Here is a 15,388-nt window from a genome sequence, read left to right as displayed (position 1 = left end):
TTGAGAAGTCAACCAGGAGGTGCTTATGCTGTGGAAATCAAAAGCTTTTTAACATCTTTTCTGCCTCTGCATTCATTCTTGTGCCACGACCAACAGGATAACATACACAGGCTTATTTGGTGGAACATATCTGTTTATTGATTGTTAATGTGCTTCTGCTGTGAAAGTAAATTGTTGTCAATTCTAAAATCCGCATGCTAACATGCTCACAATGACAATTTTCCCATGCTGATATTAGGTGGATACCGTTTACCAAATTGACCATCTTAGTTAAGTGTGTTAGCATGCTAACATTAGGTTATTAGCACTAAACACAAAGTACAACTGAGTCTGGGAATGACATTAGTTTTGGAAGTACGTAGCTGTAATCACCGATGTGATTACAGTTCATTTTGAGGGGGACACAAATGTCTACCAAATTTCAAAGCAATCCATCCATTAATTGTTGATGTTTTGGACTCAACAACACAAATCTGAACCGCATGGAGGAACTAGAGGAAAAGTCAGGGCATCACCAAAGTCATTAGGATTCATCCTCTGGGGACCATGAATCTCTCTTTAAAACGTTTAGGCAATCTATACAGGAGTGGTTGACTAGAGCAAAGTGGTGCACCGAACGACAGACAGAGCTGAAGCTGGTTGCTTGTTTCTTCGTAGCGTTACGGGCCCTCTGCTTGGTTTCCTGCTGTGACTGCACTTGTCTTCAGGGCTGCAGACCAATTGAAGGCCTTAATCAGCATGCATGGGAAACACCTGGGCCCGGTGTGTCCCATGCATATAAGCAGAGCAGCAGCAGTCTTCTCACCACACACACACACACACACACACACACACACACACACACACACACACACACACACACACACACACACACATCCACATCCACATCCACATCCACATCCACATCTCTGCAGTGTGGGGTTTCTTTGTTTTTTTTCTTTTGTTTTTACAGCACAACATCCATGCAGCACATTTTCACTCACCCACACCCTACATGACTGACCTTACAGATTCCTCTCATCTACTTTATGTGTTTATTTTGATCATTTTGTTGTAAATAAATTAGTTGGTTATTTAGTATACCCGTGTGTCTCCCATCTTTTTGTGCAGGCTAAGAGCTGGGCTTGTAACCGTTGCTTTCTCCAGGCCTCTCTCAATCTGCAACCTGATAACCTTCAGCTACAGGAGGAATGCTTTTCTCTCCTCGAGAAGGGGGAACAACTTTCTTTCCCACATTAACATCCCCTTTGCTCTGCCCTTTTTCGTTTCCCACATACTTGCCTCTGCTCGTATCCCCATTCACAGCTGTTGACCATTGTCTCTCTGCTTACCTGACCCCTCGCCCTCCTTCTCTCCACCATGGTACCTTTGTGGCAGTGACATCTGAACCCTGTGATCCTGTTAAATACGTCCTTTCAAACATAATTTCTACATCGGCCTCAACAACCCGGTCCTTTCTCTCCTTCTTGTGGATGAGAAAAGGGAGACCAGCGAGAACGTTACGTTAAAGTGACATAAAGGCATATTTAGTACCTGGTGAAACAGAGAACGGGAACAGCTGGAATGAAGTTTAGTGTGATACCTTTTTGAGAAAGGACTTTTGTCTCGGATGCATCAGCTCCACCCATCATTCAGTCATTTAAGCTGGTTAAATTACAAGTTACTTCAAAGACTCTGCACGTGGAAAAATGTATGCACATGTATTCTGGCACTGTTGTACTTCAGTGTAGCACTTTTATTACACCTGGACTGGAGGAATGATTGTTTCTGTGTTAAAAGAAAATATGCACTGAGTGAAGAGAATATGATCCATGAAGTAGGTCTCTACATATCTACATTTTAGCACTATAATAACATCAGACCATTTCTTCTCAAAAAGTCAGATTTGAAACCAAAACTCTCTTGATTCCAGTGCTTGGTTGCCGTACAAAGACAACACTAAAGGAGGAAATGGCTGCTTTAACTACTCTTAAAAAGATTAAAATCTCAGGAAATTGTCAACACAGGATATTGAAGGGATATCGAAGGGGACTAAAGGACCATTCTTTCTCATTTTTTTCTTAGTTGTGGAAGGCTTAGGGTTGTTGTTTGCATGTGGGCTAAAGAATATAAAGTCAAACCACCATCTGGTAGATGGCGAGACAACTAACATGCAAAACAAGTGCCGTCATGTGTATGCTTTGTTGGATCTCTAGGAAAATCTAATTTGTTTTGCAAAGCCTAGAACTTACTCACATGGGTGAAATTATAACAGCCATAGTGTGTGAGAGGACACATCTAGCCTTTGCATACGATCTACCACCCTGCTGCTGGACACAGAGCGAGGTAGTATATTGGATTTGAATTTGGTTTTGAGCATGATAGACTTTCTGTTTTAGGTATGGAAAACTTGATTTTTAATTAAATTAAACGTAATTGTTTTATGTAGGTAAAAGTCATGGTACATGATGGGACTACAGTTCTAGACTATACCATAGTTCTATTTAGACTTAAGCATCTGCATTTCTAAGTGCTCATGAAAATTGCATGTACTGTGTATGCTCAGACCTCTATGGAACAAACAGCATGACTTCTGACTCAGTGATTCGATAATGGTTTTGGTAGTGGTGTCTTCCATTTTGATTATACAACTCAAATCCCAATATGAAATGATCCTTCATTACATGTCATTACACCAGCATTCATCATTGGGAAACGCGTTGTGGTTAGTGGAAGCCTCTCTCATCTGCCTGTCTGAGTGTTTCTCCAGGTGTGGTGAGACTAACGCACAAAAAGCAGAGAGAAGAAAGGTGCTGTCTTTCCACCAAAACTTATTCTACCAGTTTTGTGATCTGGAGCTAACCCCAAATGCGCTTCACTGAGGAAGGCCCATGAAATCACTGTTGTTGTTGTGGGTGATAGATAAACAAATAGCTGTGGTTGTTTGAGCAGTCAAATGAGCAAGGACCACACTCTGACGCTGCTTTAGTTTCCATCCATGCTTACAGGCATTATTTGTAGGTATCATGAGATTAATTCAGGGAACTGATTCTCCCTATGGTTCAAATGCAGAGTGCCCATTTTATAACGTGCTAAAATATATAGAACACAAACTGAGATTCACACTTATCTATCGCACTTACTTTTTAACCATTCTTTTCACTTTTCCCACAGTGTCCTCATGTGCCTGTCTTAAACCAGATAATTGACGTCTGAACTCACAACCCTTAAAGGCAGGGGTCCCCAAACTATGGCCTGCGGGCCACATCCGGCCCGCCAAAGCAATTGGAGTGGCCCACTTAACGATCCCAGACAATCCCTCTAAACATCAACCAATTTTTATTAAATTGCATTTTCCTATCATAACATCATAACATATCCGTACTTAAAGGTTGGCATTCTAATTAAAATTGACCATAGTTATGAGCTATTTATAGTTAATAGTGGCTCATCTTCACCTCCTCACACAATGGTATATTCTGACATGACTTTGATCGTGACCGAGCCAGCGTCAAGCTGCAAAGTTCTGAGGTGGGAATCTGTCATGAAGGTGGTTGTGTCCTGCATAAACTTCATCAGAGCAAACGGACTTAAACACAGGCAGTTCCAAGCCTTTCTCTCCGAGCTAGAATCAGCCCACGGAGACGTGCTTTACCACACTGAAGTCCGCTGGTTAAGCCGGGGCAGAGTTTTGAAGCGTTTTTACGACCTGCTACCCGAAATCAATGCCTTTCTCCTGACAAAGGGAAAAACTGTCCCAGAGCTGATTGACACAGAATGGAAATGGGACCTCGCCTTTATTAACAGATGTGTCAGAAATTTTAAACGGCCTCAACTTGCAGCTCCAAGGCAAGGGAAAACTAATCTGACATATATTCCCACATCAAAGTATTTGAGCTTAAACTAGCGCTGCTTATTGGACAGGTGCAAAAACAAGACTTCACCCATCTCCCTGCTACTCGAAGCCTCCTCAGCTGAGAAACCGGCGGTCCTGTTCCCAACCGAAAAGTGCAAGGACGCACTGGAAACACTGAGGGCGGAGTTCGGTGTGCGGTTCCGTGAGCTTCATGTCCACGTTAAAGAAATCCGCACATTCCAGAACCCTTTTGCTGCCGACATTAACGACACCCTGCCTTCTCTTCAATTTGAGCTGGCTGAGTTGCAGACCTGTGATGTGCTGAAAGACGTATTCAGCCCCAACAGTCTGATCAAGTACTATGCTGCCCTCCCAAATGAGACCTACCCCAACATAAGAAAGCACGCAACAAAGATGTCCACAGTTTTTGGGAGCACATATATCTGTGAGCAAACTTCACACACATGAAGCTGATAAAAAATCCGAACGAGATCAAGTCTCACAGATCAACACCTGCATCAGTCTCTGAGCACTGGCTGTTAACTGGAATGGAACCTGACATTGATCTCCTCACCAGTCAGAAGCAAGCCCAACAGCTCACACTGATATGGTAAGCCTACTGATTTCAATAGCAATAGATATTAAAAAATGTCATATAGTAATGCTCTTTTTATAGGCAACATGTTCTACCTGATTCTGTCCACTATTCTGTATTAATATTATTTCACTACCTGTAAAGACAGAACACTTACCGTTTGTTAAACTCAACTGTACCTGTTACAAAATCACATCACCTCATACTTACTTGAACATTACCATCAGTTTGTGTTGTTTATTTTCCTATAAAATAAATGGAGTATCTGTGGTACTTCAAATAAACACATGTTGGAAGACTTTTTATTACTTTTTTTTGCAAATCAACAGGTGGTGCCAAAGCCAAACGAAGGGCAGCTACAACAAATTATCATTGTAATCTCCACAATAATACTGGTTGTCACCCTGGCCCATATCATTTCCTTGTTATAGACTAACCTCGGCCCCCCATTTCAGAAAGGAAAGTTGATGTGGCCCCCACTGAAAAAAGTTTGGGGACGCTGATGTGGCACCTCAGCATATGAGAGATGACCCATGGCGGCCCTTCGGAAGGAGCGACTCAGAAGGCTGGGCTGACATATGTTACTCAGCGTGACGAGCCGAGTCCGTAGACACCCAATTTGTGGACTTTTGACAAAATATTTCGTCGCAGCAACGGGCCTCAGAGACGTTTAACGAGGCATCCCTTCCAAAGGGAGCGACTTAGAAGCCTGGGGCTGACACATGTTACTCAGCGTGACGGGCCGAGTCCGTAGACACCAAATTTGTGGACTTTCGAGAAAATTTTCGGAAATTATTAAAACACAGAATTTAACCGTGTCCCCCGGCAGCATATGAGAGACCCCCATGGCGGCCCTTCGGAAGGGAGCGACTCAGAAAGGCTGGGGCTGACATATGTTACTCAGCGTGACGAGCCGAGTCCGTAGACACCAAACTTGTGGACTTTGGACAAAAACTTTTCCGTTGTGACATTCACACTAGTCTTAATTGTGTGTGCACCTCAGCATATGAGAGATGACCAATGGCGGCCTGCCGGCGCCCCCCCCCCCCCCCCCCCCCGGCACAAGCCATTGCGGCCCGGCAAGCACAGCTAGCCGAGCTAAGCCGCCCGCTGGCGCCCCCCCCCCGGCACAGGCATTGTGCCCAGCAAGCAGAGCTAGCCGAGCTAGTACCCGCCGGCCCGCCGGCGCCCCCCCCCCCCGGCACAGCCATTGCGCCCGGGCAAGCAGAGCTAGCCGCCGCCGGCCGGCCGGCGCCCCCCCCCCCGGCATACCATCAGTTTGTGTTGTTATTTTCTATAAAATAAATGGAGTATCTGTGGTACTTCAAATAAACACATGTGAAGACTTTTTATTACTTTTTTTTGCAAATCAACAGGTGGTGCCAAACCAAACGAAGGGCAGCTACAACAAATTATCATTGTAATCTCCACAATAATACTGGTTGTCACCCTGGCCCATATCATTTCCTGTTATAGACTAACCTCGGCCCCCCATTTCAGAAAGGAAAGTTGATGTGGCCCCACTGAAAAAAGTTTGGGGACCGCTGATGTGGCACCTCAGCATATGAGAGATGACCCATGGCGGCCCTTCGGAAGGGAGCGACTTCAGAAGGCTGGGGCTGACATATGTTACTCAGCGTGAACGAGCCGAGTCCGTAGACACCCAATTGTGGACTTTTGACAAAATATTTCGTCGCAGCAAGCGGGCCTCAGAGACGTTTAACGAGGCATCCCTTCCAAAGGGAGCGACTTAGAAGCCTGGGGCTGACACATGTTACTCAGCGTGACGGGGCGAGTCCGTAGACACCAAATTTGTGGACTTTCGAGGAAAATTTTCTCGAAATTATTAAAACACAGAATTTAACCGTGTCCCCCGGCAGCATATGAGAGACCGCCCATGGCGGCCCTTCGGAAGGGGAGCGACTCAGAAGGCTGGGGCTGACATATGTTACTCAGCGTGACGAGCCGAGTCCGTAGACACCAAACTTGTGGACTTTGGACAAACTTTTCCGTTGTGACATTCACACTAGTCTTAATGGTGTGGCACCTCAGCATATGAGAGAGACCCATGGGCGCCTGCCGGCCGCCCCCCCCCCCCGGCACAGCCATTGCGCCGGCAAGCACAGCTAGCCGAGCTAGCCGCCCGCTGGCGCCCCCCCCCCGGCACAGGCATTGTGCCCAGAAGCAGAGCTAGCCGAGCTAGTAGCCGCCGGCCCGCCGGCGCCCCCCCCCCCGGGCACAGCCATTGTGCCCGGCAAGCAGAGCTAGCCGCCCGCCGGCCCGCCGGCGCCCCCCCCCCGGCATTACCATCAGTTTGTGTTGTTATTTTCTATAAAGTAAATGGAGTATCTGTGGTACTTCAAATAAACACATGTGAAGACTTTTTATTACTTTTTTTTGCAAATCAACAGGTGGTGCCAAAGCCAAACGAAGGGCAGCTACAACAAATTATCATTGTAATCTCCACAATAATACTGGTTGTCACCCTGGCCCATATCATTTCCTGTTATAGACTAACCTCGGCCCCCCATCTCAGAAAGGAAAGTTGATGTGGCCCCCACTGAAAAAAGTTTGGGGACCGCTGCTTAAAGGTATTATAGGAAGACTGAACTGTGCTGTCAGAGAGTTAATTAAAAACACTATTCATGAATTATCTTACATCTTGTGTCATATATCATTTAATATAATTGCAGTATATTTAATCCTATCTCCAGGATCAATTTCTTTTTTTTCTTTTTTTCTTTTTTTTTTAATTATTCCACAAATAGACGCTGTTATTAGCCTACAAGAGACTTCATCAATTCGTGTGATTGGATAATGCTCATTTACTCCAAATAACTCAAAAATTCGTGCAACGATGCTTACTGCAAAGAACATTTGGCCAAATCTCAAAATTCAGTGTTATTACTTGGACTGCAGCTGAGAGGCTCAACACTTAATGAGCAAGATAGGTGCTGCTTGTCAGAGGTAATGGCTGTTTTCAGTGTGCAGCAGACCATGGCCTACATGGGTCATTCCTCAAACATCCTGCCAACATTTGTTGCCAAGCACCCCTTTGTGTTACTCATAACACATGACAATATAATGGTCAAACGGGACCAGTTAGTTTGACCACAGACAACGTGGTCTAAGGGGGAATGATGAATCAGCAGCTGTTTATTGATCTTTACCATTACCACATATGGGTCTATGTACCAAAGCAAACATGGAGTAAAGCACCTCTCAGTCACTTTTATGGACCCTGTCCAGTTCCACTTAATGGCTACACGCCACATGAGAAAGAACTATTGAGTCCAGCTTGTGTAGCTGCCTTTGTTTTTGTTGTTTTCAATTGCCACTTACATACAAGACCTGTGTTATTTTTGTTATGTCATCTGAGCCTAAACGCTTCCAAAACAAAAATACTCATAGTGTGGTCATCAAGATGTTGTAGGTGTTTTCTCTGATGTTGGCTGTGAAGCCAGTAACTGACAAAACTGTCTGCAGACACAAAATACTGCAGTGGTGCTACCTGTATACATCTATCCACACACGGGCTTCTTTTGGGGTCATACACATCTGTGGCTAATAGAGTTGGTTGCGCTGTCGGTTGTCCTGAGTCCAATTCCCCAGAAAAGACATACGCACTCTTTTAAAGAGCAGAGCTGCCAGTCTGAGCATCTGGTTGCTCCTGGTAAGCAGAGTGCTGACATCAGACAAGACTGGACACTGACTGAATTAGCTGATCAAAGGCATCTGAAAATCTGGGCAACATTCTTTTCATAGCAGTGAGAAAGTTTTGTGTCAGAGGCTGAGGGAGCACGTTTTCTTCATTTGGGTGGTGCAGCGGGGCAGAGTGTTGGAATCAATGTGTTACCCATCTGTTCTGAAGTATTTAGTTGTGCATTTGCAAATGCTGTAGGTAATATAGGAAGATTTAATTTATCAATGAATATTGTTTTTCTCTTGATGTTGCATTATGAACTTAATGTGCATATACAACAAAACTTAATGCAACTAGGGTTAGGGTTAGCAGTATGGATTTTTTGTAAAACTAAGCCAAATGGTTAAATTCTTTTGCTATTTCATAACAAGACACAAAAATGAATTACTACAATTAGAAACTTTTTTCATTATCAAGTCTTACTGGCGTTATTTTTTCATCTCCGTCCAGATTAACTGTTAAAACAGATGAACATTAAAAATATCAATTCAACTTCCATCAAAGCAGACAACAGATCAATCAGCCTAAATCTTACTTCATTAACATTGTGATCAAGAAAGAGACAGAAGTACACGAACAGACATGGGCAGAGTTAGAAGTCTGCTATACAGCTGTATGATTCAGTCAGCTGCAATGCAAAAGAATGAAAAATAAATGACGGTCTTTCCACACAACAAAAACTTAGCTCTAGAGCATATCAAAACTTAATTATATTTATTTAAAGATAAGGTCGTTATGGATTAATGTTACCACAGTGTTACTCTGTTGCCCTTGACATTGGACTTCAAACAGAAACAGAAAAAGGTGACTGTCCAGTCGGTCAGGCTGGCTAAATGACAAAACAGTGACTTGGGCTTGTGTTATGTTTTTAGGTCCCATGACTTCCCTAATTACTGTATGTTGTGGAGTTACTGGACTGTGAAGCACAGATCTCCTTTTGGCCCTGTTTGGCCCGTTGGCTCCTTTCTGAAAAATGAATAGTGCTCTTTGATTTTAACAGGGGAACATGGATTTTTATTTAAAATGATCCTTCATTTTATTTTATGATGCTGTTTCAAAAGAGCTTTTACAGAATCATACTAGGAGGTTGTCAGAGCCAGTGCTGAGGGTGGCACTGGATTTTGTTTTTGGTCAACTAACTGGAGACTCTTTCACAGCCTGCCTCACTGTGTAAAATGACAAGGACATCCAGCATGACAGTAGGAAGGTTTGCAAAAAGCTTTTGTTTTTCTCTTGCCGTCAGACCCAATTCTCTCCAAGCCTCACCAGCCCTCTTGGAAAGGATACTATCATCCAGGCTTGTGGATTTATGTAGCTAGAATATCCTATTTAGCATCACCCTTTGTCACCTCCTTCGGCAACAGACAAGCGAATCTGTGGCAGTTTGGTGTCTATTCATGTCTGTCACTGCGGCATGCTGCAGTCGTTCATCCCCATGGGGGAACTGAGAGACCATGTAATCTGCTGCTGTTGTGAATTAGTTTCTCACATTACTGAAGATTCCTCTCTGCTGAAGGTAACCCTGGCTCTAAATGAATACATATGTCTCATAGGCAGTGGATAACTCCTTGTCAGTCAGCTGTTATTCTCTATTTCTGTAAAGAACAGCCTTGCATTCTCTCTTAACCTCATCCATCATCTTGACAACATGTTCACCTTTGCAGAGAGCAAGCAGAATTCTTTTTATTTTGAAGCTGCAATTCTAACGTCAGACGTGTGGATGCAAGGTTCCTCCTTCTAAAGAGCGTTTGGTTTGCAGTTTCAAACTGGAGAATGGCCCATTTCAAAAAGAGAGCATGCAGCTTTGTGGATCAATCAAGACCTTGTAAACCTTCTCTGATTTTGTCATCCTGTTCTTTTTCTCCTTCCCTTTTTTCTCTGCCTTCTCTTTGAGAGAATTTCTTCAGTTTTTTTTTACCCACTTCTGTTTGCTGAAAGACAAATGCATTCCGATCACATACGTTTGGGCTGTGTGGAAGAGGGTCTGGTTTCTCCAGCTGATTTTAGTTGTGTGAGGGGTGTTGGATGGTGAGGGCTTGTGTACATCTGCTGACTGGAACTGTGTGGGGATGGATGCCAACTTGAGCTGTATGGGATTGGATGCTGAGAGCCTGTTTCCATCTACTGACTCGCTGCTGGTTTGTATTACGGGATTGGAGATTCTGGTCTACAAAAAAAAAAAGCTGGAGGATAACATTTTGGTCTTCAGGTCAGCTAGTTTACACACAGTAGGTGTGCAGGGCCAGATTGGGGCTTGGTCTGCACAGTGGGACCAATTGAAGCAGTGGCTTCATTTTCTTCCCTGCTGTCTCTTTTGCAAAAAACAGTCCACGAGATTTCCATCTAGCTCAACTTCAGAATCTTTTGCACATCAGTGTTGCACAGAATTTGGATGTCACGCAGCACATTTCTCCTCTTGCTGCTCTTTTCGAGGTAGCAGTATTTTGTGATAAACTGGTCCTCGATGCCTTTTCAGCAGCTATGTGCATGAGTTGGCATGCACAACTGACTAAGTAGAAATGGGGATTCTCTGCCTTTATAAATGCTGCGACTCCTCTACAACTCCTAACTCTCAGCTGCAAAGCTAACAGAGTTGGTGCATGGTATTCCTCATTTGCCAATCATCCTCAGTTGCAAATATTTCATTAGCATTACAGTATTTTGATTTTCTCGTCACTAAGGTTATAGCAAAAATAAAACTGATGAGCATAACATTCATATTAAGTGGCTTTTATAATGTTATTAAGTTTGTGAGAAATGAAAAAAGAACAAAACCTCACTTAGTTTCAGCAGGTGGATGGTGCACAGAAGTTCCTACTATGGTGTAATTCAAAGTGAGTCACCTAAACAGCCTAATTTTTGCAGGTATAAAAAAAACTCTGTAAATATCACCTCACAAGCTCCACCATGCACAACCACCAAATTAGGGTCCAATGTGTCATCTGTGCTCATCGCAGATAAATTTGTCTGATGAAGTATCTAAAATCCCTTAAATCCCAGGATTAACCTGTGGACAACAGAGATTTGCATTCCAGCTACAAACCCATGATCAACAGAGATGATGAGTGCCATAAGGCTTCTTTTCCCCTAAGAGGCTTATTTATAATGGAGGGTTATTTAATTCTTCCTGTGTCTGGTTATGTGGATTTTACAGTACAATTGTGAGCATGTGGCAAAGGTCAAAGGTTTTGCTGGAGGGCGAAAACAAAAACAGGAGAGCTACAGTATTTGTAATGAAAAAGTAAAGCACTTATTTAGAGATAACAGTCACATAATGTAAATAGAAATCAGGTCCATCTGTAAATAATAATACAGTTTACCAACAGTTTTTTTGGTGGTATCCTACACAGTAAGTCTAGAGGTATAAATGTTTTTGAAGGCGTCAAATAACTTTTTGATGATGACTGATTGAACATCTTGTAACGAATAAATCCTGACATCATTTAGCTAAATTACCCAGAGCAATATTTATACTTTTAAAAAGCTTGATTACTGCTTTCCAAATGGCTTTATAAGCTATTTAACACATTTCTTTTCTTTCATATTTAGTGGTATTCTTCTTTTAGCAGGAGTGAGTAGATTTGCTGTTGTAGTATCTCTTTCAATCTGACAGAGCATCCAATTGTGAAAACAAAAGCAAAGCTGATAACTGTTTGGTCACCTTCAGACCTCTTGCACGAGTTTATACTTAGTTCATACCTCTGGCTTCTCAGGCATAACTTGGCACTCTTTGCTAGTCAGAGATGTGTAAAATTGCCAACACAGAGACAGAAGGTGGAAATGAGTACAATGCCACTCACACACTTACTTATTGCCCTTAGCTACTGGTAAAAACAAAAAAGTCATGATCCTTCGAACGTTTGAAAGTTGACATGAATGTTTTAGCAACAGATGATCTGCAACAGGAATTAATCAGTCATGTTGAGTTGTCTGTCTGCTTACTGTGTTCCAGCTTCAGGGGTAAAATAAGACATTTATATGAAATGCAGTACTTGTGAAATTAAAGTGGACTTATTATGCTTTTCTTTATTTTCTGTGAAAACACTTTTTTGGATGGTCTGCTTATAGAGAGTTTAAATAGTATTTTTAACACTTCAAAAGGTCAAAAATGATTAATTGAGATTCAACAATTGAACTGTTTCACTAACCATAACCCTGACTATTTAACACATAGTCTGTCATAGTCATAGTCATAGTCATAGTCAACTATTTAACACAGTTAACTAAATGTTGGGTTGAGTGACATTTTACAAATACTCTGTAAACTCTCTAGGTGGACTATCAAAATAAAGTGTAAACATTTTCTGTCATATATCAAACATATATATATAACATATATCCATATCAAACGTGGACAAGTATAATTACTTTTTTCTTGGCATCCTTTTTGATGCTAGCAGTAGCAGGTGACAAGTAGTAAATTTAAGCATGTATGTAAAAGATCATTTTATGTCACTTTAACTGGTCTAACCTGAAATAGGCTGCACTGAGGAGGATCTTGTCCCTGTGAAACCATAATGATTATTTAATGTTTAACGATGAATGTAAACCTCTAGGCTCAAGTCACATCAGTCACTCTCTGCACAAACATTATATGCATTAAACATGCACACTTTTCCTCAGTGCTTTTTGGTTGATAATCAGGTTTCTTAGGAGGCAAAGGATAAAAATTGTATCCATTCAAATTACAATAATGTATTGCAATGCCATAATACTGTTCCACAGGATTTGCATTCATTTTCCCCCTGTGTCCGTGGTTGTGAGCGATACAGATCAACAATCATCATTGTGGATTAACATTCACATGCCACCATTACGCTTGAATGTAGTGTAAATGATAGTTGCGTATGAGTACTTTGAAGATAATGTTAATCAGAAAGAGAAATAACGGTGTTGGTCGTTTTATTCGAAACCTCTTGTGGTTGTGTGCTTAATGATTGTTGTCTCTCTCAGCCAAAGATCAAGTAGCGTCAGCTTGTTATATAATGCCACAAAAACTGTTAGGGAGGAGTTTAGGGTGGATGGATTGACATACAAAGCATGTGACATCAATGCACAGTTAGTATGCTGTTACTGTTCTAACTAATAACCAGTTTGTTGTTGTTGAGGAGAAAAGAATATGAGTTAAATTTTCTGCACCCAGATTTTAGTTGCCAGCCCTGGGAGTCCAAACAGTGACTAATTGCCCCAGTTTTGTGCATGCATGCACACAAAACACTGAATCAAAGAGTCTGTACAGACAAGAGCAGAATGATTCGACTCTAAAGTGGGGGATTTGATGAAGAACCACTTCAAAAAAAGAAAAAAAAAAGACTCAAAACAGTTAAATGTGTTTAAATGAGAAACAAAGATGAAACAAACCCTTATGTACAACATGGTAGGTTCCATGAGGGAACATAGAATCGGCTGAACTGGTGCCATATGGCAGATGAGCACTGGCTACTAAAAGGAAAACCTGAGACCAAACACGCCACGTCACAAGCACTTATCTCTCTTCCCACCTGTTCACCTGCCCAATTTTCCTCTCTGCAGGTCTTTCTGTCTCCGTCTGTAAGCCCTCAGTTTCCTTGCCTGCGGCTGTCAGGTTAGAAACGACTAGCAGACTGCAGAGAGATGTGTTCCATTGCCCTATCATTACCATTCAAGCCATAGTGTGTGTTAGCACTCTCCTCTCAGGTGAATTTTGTCTTAGCAGCAACTCGTATTGCCTATAATGAAATTAGCATGAGATTTTAAGTATGTCAAGTTAGTTCACTGCCGGTGTATATCTCAGTGTATGTGTTTGTGTTATGTGTGAATGCAGAGCCCTCCCTCTGCTCTACACCCACCTCCAAACATGGCATGCCTTTTCAAACACAATGTAGCAGATCAGTGATCAGCATCAATCAAAGGGGGCAAATGAGAGAGATGATGATACACATTTATTTTCCCCCGAAAAACTGTTGCACATCTTCTTCACCAAATTAGGTTAACAGACTTAGTTTCCCTTGACAGAAGAGACGGCTTCCTGAAATGCATGAGTGGCTGATATTAACAAGGGGCGCTCATCTGGCACTCCATTAACTCAGCCTGATGCTACAGCAGACAGCCAAGCAGTCAGACCATATAGGGCAACTCCCTTTAAAGCCTTTTACACTTCTTTTCTAGAAGTGAAAGAAGGTACATTTTACAGCAAAAGGAAAAGGGCTGCATAGTCTCCTTAAATACTTGCTTTTCTCTGTGTGAATCATGCTGACATTTACAGCGTGACTTTTACAAAATGAAGATGATAAAATGTAGGAGAAATGTTCAGATTTCTTATACAGGAATAGCAAGCACAGTCTGACAGGGATATTTTAGGATATTTTAACCTTTTCACTATATCAAGTCTCTTAAAGCTTATTGACACAGCACACATAATAACTAAATCAATCAACATGCGCAGTTTCCCATCTTGACAGTCAGGGAGGAGTACACAATGTGTAACTGAGTAAATAGAGTTGCGTTGATAATCCCACAGGAGTCCCTGAACACAGTAGAGCTGCCACTTGTATTCTGTGCACTGGTTATTCTGAACATCTGAGGTGCATATGAAAAAACAAAACAGTTTACATTAAAATAGAATTAAAATTTTGGTCAGTTTTGCCTCCTCACCTCCTGATAAAAGCCATTTGATGAGTTCTGACTTTTACATTTACAAGTACTGGAGATTAATAACAGCAAGTGTCTCATGTATTCCCCAATATGTTGGTTAACTGGAAAACATAACAAGTCCTTAAAACCCTCCGTGAGTTCAGGCCATCCGACATGGCCTAAGAAGAAGTGGTCTGTAAACCCGAGCAGTCTTCGAAAACACAAATACTTTGCTTTGTAGTGAACTACCAGAGAAAATAATTTCATTAAAAATTCTCTACTTGTTAGTTAGTTCCCTTTTAGAAATCTGTTTGCTATCTATTATTTAAACACAAGCATCCACTAGCAGGCATAAATACATGATTTTGGAAGCAAACCAGTTCAACAGTTGGCGTGAGTGAACATCATTGCTCTACCGAATGGCTGCTCACATTTCAGTCAGGTTTATTTGGGGATGTATTGGTGGTGTGGGTGTGGAGAGACATGCCCCGAAGGTAAGTGGCTTGACTTTCTGCTGACTTTGGCACATTATGCATGCACAACTGAGAGATCATCAACCCACAACCAAATACCAAGTATTAGATCAAAGGGGACTTTTAACTTAAATGTAATGTAAAAAAAAGGGAAGCACAGGTTGCCTCTT

The sequence above is a fragment of the Seriola dumerili genome, unplaced genomic scaffold (assembly GCF_002260705.1).
Source record: "Seriola dumerili isolate Sdu_G_001 unplaced genomic scaffold, Sdu_1.0 BDQW01001299.1, whole genome shotgun sequence".
NCBI lineage: Eukaryota > Metazoa > Chordata > Actinopteri > Carangiformes > Carangidae > Seriola > Seriola dumerili.
This window is presented reverse-complemented; position numbering follows the sequence as displayed.